Source organism: Anopheles coustani, chromosome X (assembly GCF_943734705.1).
Source record: "Anopheles coustani chromosome X, idAnoCousDA_361_x.2, whole genome shotgun sequence".
NCBI lineage: Eukaryota > Metazoa > Arthropoda > Insecta > Diptera > Culicidae > Anopheles > Anopheles coustani.
The window spans coordinates 3,179,053-3,194,845 of NC_071290.1; the positions used below are offsets into that span (position 1 = coordinate 3,179,053).

Below are 15,793 nucleotides of genomic sequence, written 5' to 3' on the forward strand. Positions count from 1 at the left end.
GCTCCCGTGCTCCTTACCCAACACTTCTTGGGGGATGTTGCACCGGTCGCGCATCTGTTTACCAACAAACAACCTGATGCAATCTGCATATACGTCTACAGGCGGGTCGGGTGGGGGGGTAAGGGGAGACAAAAAACGATCGGAAAAAAGGCCAATGTTCAATGAAATCGACCCCCATCCACCGTTCGGGAAAGTGAACTCGATTGCAATAAGAAGAACCAGACATGGTGTGAGGAGGGGGTGGGGGAGGCAACAAGGACATCCTCGTCACGACAAACAACAAGGCACAAGCTAAGAGTACTCACAAGAGTGTTTGTATGTGTGGGAGGAAGTGTTCTGTTTGTTGTTTTTCTTTCACTTCAAGCATCCTTTTCACTTTCCGCCTTGTCGCAGCGGGGTACAGCGGTAGGAGGGGTTGGTAGGGGAGGGTCCGGGTCGCATTCATCATTCCCGAGGGTGTCGTTTGGCTTCCGGCTGGGGGGGAAGGCGTGATGCATCGGCCACCAATTAGTATTTGCTGTCTGCGCAGAAGACGGAGTGTGTTTACTTTGTTCGTGATGAAAATGCGCATGGGGGGAGGGGGAACCACGCTGGGGGAGAGAAGAAGGAGGTCAACACCGGTCGCAGTGCAGAGCGCGAGCCCCCATACGGTGCATTCCGGCTGCAACGGCAAATGCATTTGCGTTTTTTCGTGTTAATTTTCCTGACGGTTTTAAATTATTTTCCTTTGGGTTGTTCGGTTTTTATTTTCCTCTCCTCGCGCGGGTATTAATTATGCTCGCCGGGAAGGTGGGTAGGGAGGGGGCAAATTTACGCACCCATCGCCAGAGTGCATAATGTTTAAGCAGGTAAATGATCCCGACCCCTTCCTTCGTCCCCCCGGGCGTGGTTAAATGGTTTCCCGATTATCGTGCTAATGTGCGTTTAATGATCGCGTTTTCGATCTTCGTTCACGCACCGGTGTTGCTCTGCTGGTCCATCTTTATATGTGCATAATTTGGCTGCCCGGGAACATTGTTCCCGACCCGCGCCTCGTTACCGGTGAACTTATTTCATTTAGTTTAATTTCTGAACCATCGGAACTTTTTTTCTTTTGCTTCAAAGGGTTTCTTTACCATTGCCCGAACGTTGGTTGCTACAATGTAAACTGACTCAATTATTATTTTAATTGTTTATTTGAGTGACTTCATTTGTGCTTTGTCGGAAGGCAAGACGGTAGTTTTTTTTTCATTCGAGAATTTTCTGTAATTTCACTTTCCACTGTTTTAATGTTGTTTTTTTTCCTTCGTTTCGAGGAAACGTCAGTGGTTCCCAATGTTTTCTGATTTCCAGTAAACATGCTTTTAAAACATGTTATACTTCATGTTTACTGACAATCAGGTTCGATTACGTATTCCCCACGTACGATAATCCGAAGGTGGTTGTTTATGTTAATACTAATAAATGATTTTATTTAGATGAACTCTCCCCACATCTTTTGTTCTGTCAATTCGCATACTGTTTTTTTTCTTTGTTTTTCATTTTCATACTTCTCATAATCTACTGTTCGATGTTCCAGTTCGGTGAAATGAACGTAGCGGTATGCTAATGGATTTGGATAGACGAACAACATCGCTCTCCCAACCCAAAACATACCTATCGTTTTGGACCGCCTTGAGAATCACTGGCTGCAATCGGAGGCACTTCACGCCAAGCCAAGGGTAATGCAAGAAAATCATTGAATCGTGGAGAGCAGGCATTCCCTAGGCGAAGGAAAAACACCGACAGTTCCAGAACTGATATCCTCGCTAGAACTTATGCGTTATTGCGTTCCTTATGCTGTTGTTTTGTACTTCCCTGCCTCCAGCGCCGGTCCACCTTGCACCTGTGTGCTTTTTAACTCTCATACCGATGTAGCCATTACCACTAATTGAGTTTTGCCACCACTTTTCCTCGGTGGCGCGCGCGCGCGCGCGAACCAACTCGCCTTTCTCTTGCCGCCATTTCCCGAACGATTGGATCGAGCGGAGGGTAGGAGGGAGGAAGGAAGTTTATTGGTCAAGAATTGCCAATCAACCTTCCGTTTCATCTGCCGGACCTGTTCCGCAGCGGTGCGGAACGGCACCGGCAGGCGCAGGTAGGTTCGCTGAAGAGGAGCGGACTCCTTGGACTTGCGCGAGCGGAAAACGAACACGAAGAACGAAAACGAAACGACACGGCACATGGGGTGAGATTCCACCCCGGGATGGTGGCGGTGGGACGGTGTGTTCCGGTGGTTGGTGATCCGATGATCTTCCGAGGCGTTCATTAGCTCCGGTCGCGGCAATCCACCGTACACCCGGCACCCAGTTTCCCCTTCGCCGGGAGCGGAGTTTTTGGGCAACCGGCGGAAAGCGCGGATCCTCCATTTTGACAGTTCAATGCCACCGATGTTGGGCAGGTTTCCTTATCGCGCACGGCGAGCGCAGTGGGGATCGATAGAATAAGAGAAGCGAACGCAGCGGAAGACATATAATAATCACAAATTAAAACACCGTTTCCCTCGCCGGACTTTACTTGGCGTGTATATACCAGTTCTTTCACTTCTTAATGCCGGAACAAATTGGTGTGTCGTTCTTTTGGGAGTAACTTTTGGGGGGATATGGTTACGTTTTCCGAGAGGTTTGCTCGCGATCGTGAAGTCTTGGCTACAAACATAGCCTATAATAGAAGCGCAATGTAGATCGATGTAGTTCCATGTAGTTTCCACCTGCACCGGATTACATCGAAAGATGAAATGTCACCAACCTAAGAATTGACTTGACGTTACTTCGAACTCAAGTTTTAATCTTCGGTAACATCGGTCTTTAACCCTCCAGAAGATACCAGAACTGATGATATTCAAAACGGAACTGATAGTCGTTAGTCCTCCAAACATCACCAGACGTTCTAATACTTGAGCCTCCCTGCTTATCGATGCACAGAGATTGGTTCAAGAGTTACCAACCTGAAACGCTCACTACGTCGTTGACTGTTATGTTACCTCGGGAACATCAATGTAAGTCGTTACCAGTCAAAGAATTTACTTTACTTTACTTCAAGCTATAGTTTCAATCTTCAGTAACATCGGTCTTCAACTCTTCAGAAGATACCAGAATTGATGATATTGCTTAAACGGCGTTAGTCCTCCAAATATCATCAGACGTTCTAGTACTTGCGCCTGCCTGCTTATCGATGCACAGAGATTGGTTCAGGAGTTACCAACCTGGAACGCTCACTACGTCGTTGACTTTTATCCAATCATTAAGCCGCTAATTTTTAAGTTCCTTTGGCTTGATAATGCCATTTTTAGAGGCTGCACAGAGACTTAGCGATTTTAGAGGAACGGTATCACTCCACACGCTAGCTACCTCTTCCCACGTGCCGATCCCGGAAACAAAACGCTACCGCCGACCCTCACTTACCGTGGGAGTTTGGGGCAGGGGGGGAGGGGCTAGGTTCGGTGGTTTATTTTTAAAGTAACTGACCTCGTTTAACGGCTCGTGTGCGTAAATCAAACGCAGCGTGAACTCGGGGAGCGCGTGCGAGACTCTCGGCCTTCCACCACCTCCGGTGGGTGCGCTCTTCGCCTTACCCAGCAGCTCACCTGAGTGCGCTCCGGGAGCGAATCGGACGAGGGTGTCCAACCGATCGGAACCGAACCCTGAACGCAGGGAAGAAGAACGACGTAATGGTTGAAGATAACACACAGCCGCTGGCTAGCCAACTGAGTCAGCCTCGTGTATGTGTTGTACCACGGCCCTTCCTCGCCTTGGTTCGTCACTCTTTCCCTCACCCCGCTAGGAAACCGTTTCCGTGCTAGGATGGACGGACGGCGAGAGAACGAGAAAACTTCATTTTCTTCACCTGACTGACTTGAGGAGCTTTTCGTTTCCGGCCTCCGGTGGGGGCTTAAAACCGGCCAGAATGTTCCTTTTACTTTTACCCGACCCCGGCTTCGCTCCCCGCAATGCCGCCAGCCCGCCACGAAAATCCCGGAAGAGGAGACCGATCGCTCCACGAGGGAAGAGGGCGAACGATCTGTTTAATTAAATTCTACTTTATCGTTTTTCCTCGTTCGGCACACAATTGCCATTTGAGCGGGGGGAGGGAGGAGGGGTTGGGGAGGGGGGGGGGGGAGAAGGGACCTAAAGCGGGTATGATGCACCTCCACCGGCCACTAATGGGAGCGGGTAAAAAGCGAACAAATTAATTAGCGGGTGTCACATTTATCATTCTTGTCTACTCGATGCCCCCCCTCCCCTCATCCCGTCCACCTTTCGTCTTTCGCTATCTTTTTCGTGCGTGTATCTTTTTTTCCGGGGGAAAAAGAAATGCTCCGCTTTTCGGCGCGTTGAGTCACATCAGAGGAGTCGTCGGCGTCGAGGAGAGGATTCGTTCGGACCCAGTTATGAAGTGAGTAATGTCACTTTATTGCAGTCCTATGACGCATACGTACGAATACTGTTCTCCGGATCCGTGACAGGATTTGGAGTAAGTGTGAGACATTAGAGCCTCCGCAAGAGTGTGAAGAATTTGACGCTCTTTTAGCAAATGAGCTAGCTTTCCACACTTATTCCTAAGACAATGATTCCGGACTCTATTTACAGTCGATTCTCGATTCAGTTGATGTCAGCAATGAGTCTTGTAACTCGCAATCTATAACCAATCCATCGATGTTTGCGCGAATCGCAAATCGCGTGGTTCGTGCTAATTTTGAGGAATTCGCGTACCGCTATATTCGGAATTCCAGGTTATTGATTCAGTATCTAGAAGATTAATTAAGATTGATTGATTTCGGTGGTGTCATAAATGATTCTTGTATCTCCTAATCTACAAGCGTTCCAAGGATGCGTCCAAGATTCACGAACTTCTGGTGGTGCACCCTTTGTTTTGGAGTTATGCAATTCAGTACTACAAAGATTGATTCAGAGTCATAGATTTGTTTGTACAAGTATTATTTGCGACTCTATGCACTCCAAAGAACGTGTTATTCATTGACCCTCGAGATACAGCGTTATACCTGTGTACGCTTAGTTAGAGACATTCATGGCCCAGTACTGAGTTCACAACGCTATAGCATGAAGATGTGGATGAGATTCAACCTCAACCGTTGGCCGTGTAATGTTCCAAATTTGTATTTGTACATGCCAAGATTGGACGTGTGATGGCCGTGGTACGATGTTATGCCTGCACTTGCGCTTACCTAAGCGTGTAATGTTAGGAAGACAGGCGGCGCTCTAGTTTCTTCCAGTACTTCACTTTCACGGCGGCAAACGTTGACATTGGTGGGTGAACGCGGGTGTGGGACGGGCGGCTCCCTAGCCGGTTCCGGTTAACGTCTGTTGCGTAGATCGTGCCGCGTGGTTTAGCACCTGCGTTCTAAGAGCTAACGTCGACGACTCCCGTGGCCCGGGATGCAATAATTTTCACACCTGCTTCCGACATTTTCCAGCCACTTCCTAATCGGGTGCGTCCATGCGCACACATCGCACACACACACACGCACACCCTTCTCCCGCAACCTAACGCATCTTTGCGACGCATCCCCCTCACCGACGATGTTAAGTGCGCGGTTCAACGAGCTCGGAGCGAGCGTTGTTGCCTGCCCAGATGAAAGATGAGCGATGTCCGTCTGCGCGCCTTTTTTTTATTGCGATCCCGATCGCAAATGGACGATCCGTCTCCGTCCTGCGATCGGTTATGATGCACAAGCACGGAACAATATTGACCCGGGGAGGCGGTCGAACACGACCCCGGGTTTTACGATCGCACGTTAAAACAAATAGCATCTTGCCAGATACATTTCATGCCGCACATTCCATCAGCCCGATCCTCTTTCGTCTCGGAAAACTCTCATTTTCTTCGCCCCAGCTCAGCTCAGGGCAGTGGTTCTCAACGTCACAATGTCGGCATACCTAGACTGTGACCTCTCCAAACGATCAGATATGAAGCGAAATGTTTTGTGGTCTTTCATTGGTCCTATAGCAACTGGACAGAGTGTAGAAGCTCTAATTAGGGTTTAGTAACTTCCTGAATGCGGCTTCAAGAGCTTCACCAGCGACAAAGGGACACATCGGAGATCAATGTCTGTTAAAATTATCCTACAGAATTCCAAAGATGTTCCACGATCGGACATTCCAGCCTCAATACTTGCGCCTCCAGTCCAAGTCCCATAACCCCAGCGAAGTGAATAAGGGTTTTTAACTGTGGATAACCGTTCCAGAACTCTCTCGCACCTGCCGGAACTCGGGACATGTGGGACACATTCTGGACTTCAGGTTGGTTTTGATTTAACTCAAGCCTAAGAACGCACGCACGAGTACTCCTTTACTACCGAAGGATCAAGTAACTCTAACCTATTAGGCGTCCTGTAAGTTAGACAGGAACGCTATGCAGGCTCGTGAACTCCGCGTAGAAGGTGATTAATATCTTATTCAGATAACCAAATTTTGGTCCATTTCATTGAAATGAAATCGGACATTAACAAAACTCAGTGAAAAGAATGAAATAACTAGTCATCGCACACAAATAAAATGATTATAGGAAAACATAAAAACCCTTGAGAACGACTGCTCCGGACGATTCCCTTCGCCGAAGGTGTGATAATCGTGTCTGGCAACCACATTCTCGGCCGTCATCGACGTCGTCGTCGTCGATTTCCCTGGCGCCGGGTCGATGGTTCGGTTGCGAAGTGAACCATTTTCCCGATTGTTACCGAATTCGCTGCGAGAAAATCTGCGTCACTCCCCCCCACGAGGGGTGGGAAAATGGAAAGGAAGCGGAGTCCGAATTTTTTGTTTTTATTTTTATTATTACTATTTCTCTCTACACCATCCACCATCGGTCAATCTCCCGGTTTGCCGTTTTAATTGCACCTTCCAACCTCCCCGTTCCCCCCCCCCCGCGAGACGGTTATCACCGGTTTTTATTCATTGTTGCGTCGGAAATAGATTTTCCGAGCGGGGTCCGATTGCCGATGGCGTACCCATTGTCGGTGTGCTATTTAAAGCAGGGGCAGGCGGGTTGGCTTCGTTGACGCTTCCGGTTATACGCGCTTGATTCCCTCTCCCTCGCCCCCCTCGTCACCCGATGAAAACCGACCGTTTTCCCGGAGTCATTCGAGGGGGTTTGGCCCAAGTTGAATCGCTCCCGGGGTGGGTTGGTTCATCTTTTGCTCGCGGTGAGGTACTCGTGGGAGTAGCCTCGTGTCCTTCTATCACGACCCCCCACACCTCCCGCTCTCAACCCCTGCCACCCTACAACCATCCAGACAGCGGCGGCGCGTGCGAATGTCATTAATTTTATAAATCATGCCGCGTCGGCCACGATCAACTTTCAGGGTAGGCGTTGACCTTCTTTTTTGAGTGGATGTGATCGCACGCTCCTGGTTCCTGGTTTCGATCTCGTCTGCCATCCCCCCATTCCGCCCTCCCTCGGGCGTATAGTTCGAATTACTTAAACGAACCTCAGATTACTCCTTCAATTGCTTGTTCCGAAATAACCTTTTACTACGATATGGAACAAAAGAACGATTAACCCTTATGTCTATGGTCGCGTTGCCGGGAATGTTTTGCAACATTTAAATTCTATATTTTCCTTGTCTAGGAGCCCAAGGCATATGCAATGAAAATACCAAGATTTTACAAATAAATAATTTCTAACAATCATTTCTGCGATTTTGGGTGAAAAGTTGACAAGTATTATTACTGGCCGTAAACGTTAGGGTTAACCCTCCGAACGGTCGTACTCGCGTATTGTTTGGAGCGTTCTTGTTTATCTCACACGGCTTAAACATTTATTTGACTGCTGCGTGATAAATATTTCGATGAGATTATTTCATAGAAATCTATCTATTACGATCCAGTTGAGTTTATTCATGAGTCTTGTGAGATTCACGAATCTTTACGATTCGTTAAAGATTAACGATCCTCTTGAGCTTCTTGTTCGTTTCTTCTAATCGTTGGTGAAATCCATGAAAATTGGTTGTAGAATCGTCCATCATAGGCGATTGATGAAATTCTTTGAATCGTTGAGCATTTATGATAGCTTATAGATCCGGAGTCGTTCAGATTCATGATTCGGAATAAATCCATAATTAATTCGTTCGTAAAATCCTGTGCAGCTTGTTTAATACATACGTAACAATTCTTTCCCGTGACGAGACCGAATGTCTTAATGCTGTTTAAAGTTTTGTGTGTATGTATGTGTGTGTGTGTGTGTGCACTTGGGGGTGGTTGGCATTTTCGGTTACCAAATTGAGGAATTTTTGCCGCCAACACACCATCCGAGAAGGGTTTTTTTGGGTGGGTCCATCGCCGCGACAATGTTTCCATCAGCGGTATTTCCACCCCCCGCCCCACCAACCACCTCCACCAAGATGGCAGCCGTAAAAATGGTGATCTCTGCCCTGACGTTTGATCGCCCTTTTGGCTCCCTGCCCTTCTTTGCTTTCGGGCTTTTTTTTTCATTTTTATTTCATGCGCATGCCACCCACTCCCTCACCACGTCCCTCCTTCTCCTCCTGCTCCTCTTCAGCTTCACCCTGGGACAACGTTTAGCTTAGCGTGACGCGACTGCGCGCGGGTTTGCGGTTTGTTTGGGTGTTCCGCCTCTCCAAACAAACTCCTGCCCCGTCGCCCTTCGCCCCCGCTTCCCTTCGGTGGCGCTTTTGACGATTAATTTATTCCACTGCCACCATTGTCACCCTTGCCCTTCCAACCCCACACACCTTTCCCTTTCACGCTTTGCATGAGAAGGGCGAATTTAGGCAACGGTTTGAGTTTTTAAATTGTACGCTGCGCTTTTTTGCAGCGTAAGTATTCTTCACCGGGGGGGTGGGCTTCTTGACGTTTGCATGTGTGTGTAAAATTTCCTTCCGTACGATCACGCTTCCGTTTGTGCGCCTTTTTGCCGGTAAACAATCCCACGACGTCTTGTGATATGCTTTGTTTCCCTCCGGTTTTTTTTTGTTTAGGCCTTTCCTTCGTCTGGGGCATTTTAAAAATAAAATACCACACAAATCGGTTGGATCTGCACTTTGGTTTGTGCACCACCAAAATAGTGCTCTCCATTAACATTAACAAATATTCTCACTTGATGTTTGATTTTGTGTTTGGTTTTTACTTTACATTTTCATTTCGCACCCGGTTTGATTTTGTGTTTGGTTTTTCCTTTAAATACTATTATTTTAACTGTTTGGTATATTTTTTTGTCTCTTTTCATGAACTGAAAGATATTTGGTTTGCAGAAATTAATTCACCGATTGAAATCACCGATTTAAACAAATCAACGAAGGTAAGTGTTTCATTTTTCTTATGATCTTATCGGTAAAAGAAAAGGTTTGTGAAAGTATAAAAACAAACAGATTGTATTTACATGTTTACAGAAAATGGTCTTAAAACAACCAATGATCTTAAAACATGATCCTCAGAAGAACATTTTCTTGAGCTAATTCTTCGCACACACCTAAATGATATGATATTGTTATTCGCAAAAAAATCCCCTGGCCCTGACATTTCGCTAAAAGGTTAATAAAACTCAAGAAAAAACTTTAAATTCTTCCATTTAGGAGTTTCCCGGTTGGTTGAGAAGTTAGTGAACGCGATGAGTGCACGTTCGTGCGAAGCGATAAAACGCCGAAAGTCGTTTATGGCGCAAGAATAAAATCAGCATTCGCACATCAAATCAAACTTAGAAAATTTGGCAACAGTCGAAACCTACCGTTTGGTGGGCTGATTGTGAAAACCATACTGGAGTAGGAATAAAATCAAGCTGAGCCTCTAGCTCGTTTGGGTTTTGGGTCCTAAGCCACCTTTAGAGGTTGGTTTGATTTATGTTTGACTTTTGTTGAATGCGGTTCCGAAAACACACCGAGTTTTGAAAAGCTAAAACCCGTATGCAAACCACATTAATTCGCACACACAGTGCTTGGATGCAGTAGGTGGGAAGGGTAGGAGAAAATAAAAGGATATGAACGAACCATCGGAGCCGGGTCTCGATGCGAAAATGGGGTCCGGGCCTGGGAACAGGTTGGGGTAAAAAAACAAAAACGCAACTTTCCTTGGGGCACCGCTTTTGCAAACCGAGCGAAGTCCGAAAATGAGATGTGAGGTTAATTCGCCGCGTCTAGCCGGCTTGGCAGACGGAACGCGGATCCTTCCGCCCTCCTGGATGCCGTCAAGGACCGGCCTAAATCTCGGACGTCGGTCTACCTGAGCGCGACATTGCGATTCCCGGCCCGTCGCGGCTTTTCAGCGGCATAAAGTCGCGGAGCACAAGCGAAGCGATGAAACACGCCGAGTAGGGTAATGTGGGGCTGTATGCACCCGCGAGGTGAAAAAACATTTATTTTTCACACTCCATTCTAGACGAGTGCCACAACATTTTGCATATTTTGTTTCTTAAAAGGCTGCTAAAACCAAAATTTGGAAGGTACATTTTTTCCATTTCTCGTATAAAATTGTAAGAAACAATGACCTATTAATAAATATGCTAATAGTAATAATAGTTTTTGGGTATCTCTGATTCCAAAACAGTCAAGCAGGTCGTGCCAAGCAAGAGAATTAAATTTTCTTCCATCTTCAAAACAAAAAAACTTAGATTGAAATGAATGTTTCGAAGAAAATTTTAACATGAAATGTCCATGTGAAAAAATAACTGTGTATACAGATGTAGACCGGCACTGTGTGCCATATTGAAAAAGTGTGTTTTGCCTCGAATTAATAATGGCGCGTTCGGTTCCGGACGAGGATTCAACATGAATTCAAGTAAAATAAATCTATTTTGCTTCTATATTCGTCTAAAAATGTATTCAGGTATTCGATGAATAAGTGTTCAGTTTCTATAAACTCATTCCGTTTCAGTATTTATTTAACAATCTATTTAGATTGTATATACTCCATTTGAACATTTGCTTTAACTTCAAATATGGTCCGGGAATGCTACAAGATTTCATACGTCCATCATTGTTTGACGTAAAACCATGAAATTTACTCTGGATTGAATGCTTATGCCAAAAGCATGCCGGTGCATCTTGCCCCACACTCCCTCTACTCTACATCCATCGCTTGCCCGGCGAAAGCGGGCGTTTGTTTTGGAGTTTGAAGGGAAAGAGAGCGAGAGGGAGGGAAAAATGCATGATTACGGTGGATTTGGTTTGGCCAGCCATTTGTTTCCTTTATTTTTTTTTTGCGCGTGCGACTGTCTGGCTAATTTGCCCCTCTCCACCACACGTTGCTCCTGCCCCGGCCCCGGCGGGTGGAGTTTTTTTCTTCGGGTGGATGGGTTGAAAGTTGGGCAGATTAGGCCCAGACATGGGCGGCACGTTGGGACACATTCATCTACACACACACACACACACACACACACACACATACATACACACATACGTGGGAAAGAAGGCGCCAACAGGCGGTGGTGATCGCGATTTTGGGCCCACGATTGGGCCTTCGCTCGGTATCCAAATCCATTTTGCCAACATCCAACATCCATCAAAAACAACTCCATCGACTTTCAACTTCCCCCGCGGCAGGAAGATGGGGGCGGGGGGACTCAGAAACACGTCCGGTATTGGTCCTTTTCTTTCAACACTCCAACCCGACAGGCGGCTTAAAAACTATGCACCGTAATAATGATGCTTCGGCCGATTTGTGAGCCGCCTAAACGAGTTCGGAATCTCTGATCGGTGGTCTCTCGCCGGCCTAAGAAGACCGGCCTCCGGCTCCGACTCCGGACCTGTTTGAGCGTTCTTTTACTTGTTCCATGCCTTACCCTCTTCCTCTTGCTTCTATTCCACTCGTTAAAGGTGCGTAAATGTCAAATGAATAATTTAGATAAGTTAGTTTTATGAGGTTGAAGCATAAGGTACCCGCCAGAACCAGTTGTTCGAGGATTGAGCCGATTTTAGAAGTCAAGGTTTCGAAACTCAACTCCCAATGTCTGGGAGGTCTTGCGTTCGTTCGTTGGGTGGGTGAACTGTTGCTCGGGGAGCTGGGGTGGAAATCAATGAAGACACTTTAGTCAGAGTTAATTTGGACGACAAGATATCGCCCTAAGGGACTCGAGTCATATATGAAGCTAGTGAGGCACCTCTCGAAAGGGAATCAGTTGTGTTCAGTACAACAAAATAATTAGTGAGTATAGCCCTTTAACATTGCTTAGGAGACTTCAGGGGAAGACAAGTCTATGGTCTGGAATTGGGATGTAGTGTAGTTGATCTCTGCGAATCTTTAAAAGACGGAAGAACACCAAGTTCCACAGTAGGTATGAATTCTGAGTGGACTTCTGAGATTTTGGGGAAGGACTTTGGGGAGACCTTCGGTGTCAAACCTTTCGGCTTGTCTTGCATGCCTCTCACCCTGAGTTCCTCTGACGGTTTAACCAAACTTCCCCCGTCCCTTTCGGCCTTTTCTAAGTCGCTCTTATTTCTGTCCCGCCCCGCATTTCGTTTGACGGAAATACGGAAGGTGTACCGAGACAGTTCGCGGCGGCCAGGACGAGAAGCTTGACGTAACGGAGAGGGGAAGGATAGGATCAAACGAATGAGGTGGCCAGACATATCAGACTTCTAAATAAAGGCGAAGGTTAGCGGTTCGCGGCGCAGATTCCGCCGACCCAACCGGACGGCCGGGAGCGGCGGGTCTCACGCTCACGCGGAAGGTAACCATGACGGGCGGGTTTGTCTCTAAAGAGGTCTTCGCTCGTACCCTTTTTTTCTTTATCCGCACCTTGGCGCAAAAAAAAAAAATCGTTAGTAGCCTCCCGGCCTCACTTGCACAACATGCCCAGACCTGCCGGCCGCCGACGACACACACACACACACACCGTGGACCGCAAGAGATGTGGGTCAGTCGCGCTAAATCGGCCGAAAATGTCGAAAGATACTTTCGTCTGATGCTGCCTGCCTTAGAGCTGAAGAGAAAAAAAAAGGCCCGGCAGGGTAAAAATAAAACGAAAACTACGCACACACCTCGCGCGCCAAAAAACCGCGAACCAATTAGTGGAAAACCCGTACCACCGGCGGGCGAGCTGCTTCTTTTTCCCCCAAAATGTTGGCGTTTTGTGAGACCGTCGACGCAGGTAGTGTTAGGTCGGTTGTTGCTTTTTTATTCGTTTCTCGTGAGTTTATTACGCCTTTGTTACCTGCTGTAAACGTCTCCTAACCACCCCATCCGAGACGGTGGCGTGCATAAAATGATCGAAAGCATTACCGAAAGTATCATGTTCGGCCGGACGAGAAGCGCTGCGCAGGTTCGTTGCAGCTTCTCGAGCGTCCCCCCAGCTAATTAATAAACTGGACCGAGGGTTAGACGCGGTCCGCGATGTTGGCGAACGCCGAAATGCATTAGCTTATTTTATGTGCAAGGTTAATCCTTGGCGAAGTCGCTACTTCCAGCTCGCCGCTCGCAAAGCCGACTAATTGGTTGTCCATTCGAATGGCCGGTGTGTTTACTAAAAGCTTTGTGTTATATCCAATGTTATTCTACCAAAAGTTTTCAATTTCATTCAGTTCATTTTAAGTGACTATTTGATTTCGCTCTTTTGCGAATTCTACCACTTTACGTCAAAATTCATCAGAGAAAACAAGATGAAACAAATTGAGGATGATGTCAGAATGCTCGGCTATAATTGGGTTGGCAGAACCCTCAAGCTCTCTAAGCTCATTAACTTTATTGCTGTCCAAACTACACCAACTCATCTTATAGTGAGTCATGTAATAAAAATTTCAATGCATCAGAAGTTTTTTGTCGTTGGAAAAACAAGTTTATGAATCTCATACCTCCATAATTACCACTAACTCCTAAAAATCTTGTATTTATATAGAATTGGATTTATTTTGATTTTGTTTTGGTGCTTTTCTGCAACAACCGGGGAAGCGGTCGGCGAAAACTTGGGGTATTATTCTTCAACAGGCTGCATGAAATAAATGTTTACCCTGCCTTACCTTGCAAGAGCTGTGAACACTTGTATGACGCGACAAGTTTGCTGGAAGGAGGGTTCTCCGAGATACCTCTGATAGAGGCAGCTCCGCACATCCCGTTTGCATGCATCCTTCGCGGAAAGCACCAAGTTATGGAACCGTGGAGAACTCTAATGATGAGTCCTCGGAGATATACCGGTGATTCTGACTTATCCATATTAGATTTCCTTTTCTCTGTAAGTGGCTGTCGGAACTTTGGACTCGTGACTCGAATCGCAGATCGCACGCAGATTGATCGTGCACATCTTCCGTAGCGCTGAACGTACGCGGTTGTCGTTCCTGTGGTAGATTATTCTCAGCCTCGAGGACCAGCTGTGTGTGTTCTACGAAATTGAATTCAGATGACTACAACGTTGGCTGCAGAAGGTCAAACCCGACGCTTGCAGATGGTGTCAGTGATGCTGCCGCCGTGATGACGACAGGGTGGAAGCGCACTGTTATCAATGTTATTGTACACGCGCCTATAAAGTCTAAAGGGTTCTCGGCGATAGTGGCGTACAATGTAACGGCGATCGAACTACGATGTCTTTCGTTTCGATGGAAACGGTGTAACGTTAGGAGAAGCTGTACACTGGCTTGCTTAACGGCGTGCACAACCTCAAGATGGAGGCGAAGTACACCGACTCTACGGCCTAAGCGTTCGATAGATTTTGGGCTAGAAGTACGCGCGAAGAAGTTGGAAGAGTGGCGGTAGAATATCGTAGCACACGTGGGGCTAATATCGTACGATCCCTGGCATTTTTCTCACCGCCGCCGCCACCGCACGCCCCCTCACCTGGTAGCATCTTGAGAGCTCGCACGCGCGTGTTGAAACGACGTCAGTTATGCAAAAACTTTAAATACTACGCAGCGCGCTCACCCGAAACCACCCGAAACCGGTGAGACTGGCAGCTGACAAAGGGGATGTTGCCTTGGGGATGCTGTGGTTAGCACCGCTTAGCAAACACTCTGCGCTTATCAGTGGCGTTCTCTATAGGGTTGGGTAAGAATCACGAATCTGAATCACTGATTGTATTGTTTCAACGAATCTGAATCTTTGAATGACTCTTTGTATGAGAGATTCATGAATCTTCGATGTTGTTAGTCGTTGTTTTTTTTTTAGTTTAGATTCATGAGTCTTTGGCGGATCATAAAGATGTTTATAGATTCATCATACGCTACCGATTAGAATCCCCTAAGATTAATAAAAGCAACTCGAATGAGTAACAAGTGTACGATACATATGGATGAAACTTATCGAATAAGATTCATAGGACACAGCTCTATGTCTCCAGGAATGTCGCGCCTTTACCGAACGCTCGTGGATAGAGGCGTCAGGTTGAATTCCAACCATTCCTTTTGGAAGACCGAAGAACGGGTTTACTTCAGAACCGGTCATCAGACGGGTGGTATGCGCTGCTGGATCACCGCCAGTTCTAGGGTCTTCATCAGAATTTCGGAGGACGCTTCAGCAGGTGGAGCTGACGTTGTGGTCCACCATTGATTCCGATGTTGTCCCCCCTCCCCGGGGGGAAAATTCTGCTGTAGCTGCTGTACATTCCTGAGCAATTGCCCCACTCGGGGCGTAAATCACCCGGCGGGAAAACCTAAGGGGACGTGGCCCCTGGGACCACTCGGATTAGTATTCACGACGTTGCGTCGCAGGTTTAATACGCAATGACAACGCACGAAGCGTTCTTGTGCGTTTTTTTTTTTCGCTGTCTCTAATTTTTTGCGTAGAACGGATTCGTGATCAAACAGCTCTTCCCCGCGTTCCGCACCCACCCTCTCGCTCTCCCGGTCGCTGCTTCGAGCTGACTCACTTACTCATTCATT

At 47.0% G+C, this 15,793-nt stretch overlaps 1 protein-coding gene across 1 annotated transcript in view; it reads left to right on the forward strand.

Moving 5' to 3' along the window:
- LOC131268625 (brefeldin A-inhibited guanine nucleotide-exchange protein 3) overlaps window positions 1–15,793 on the forward strand; it is a 66,594-nt gene that overhangs the window by 11,646 nt on the left and 39,155 nt on the right. The window contains exon 2 of the mRNA XM_058270856.1: window positions 9,233–9,294. The gene's annotated coding sequence lies outside the window, so the exon portion shown is untranslated. The remainder of the gene's footprint in view (window positions 1–9,232; window positions 9,295–15,793) is intronic.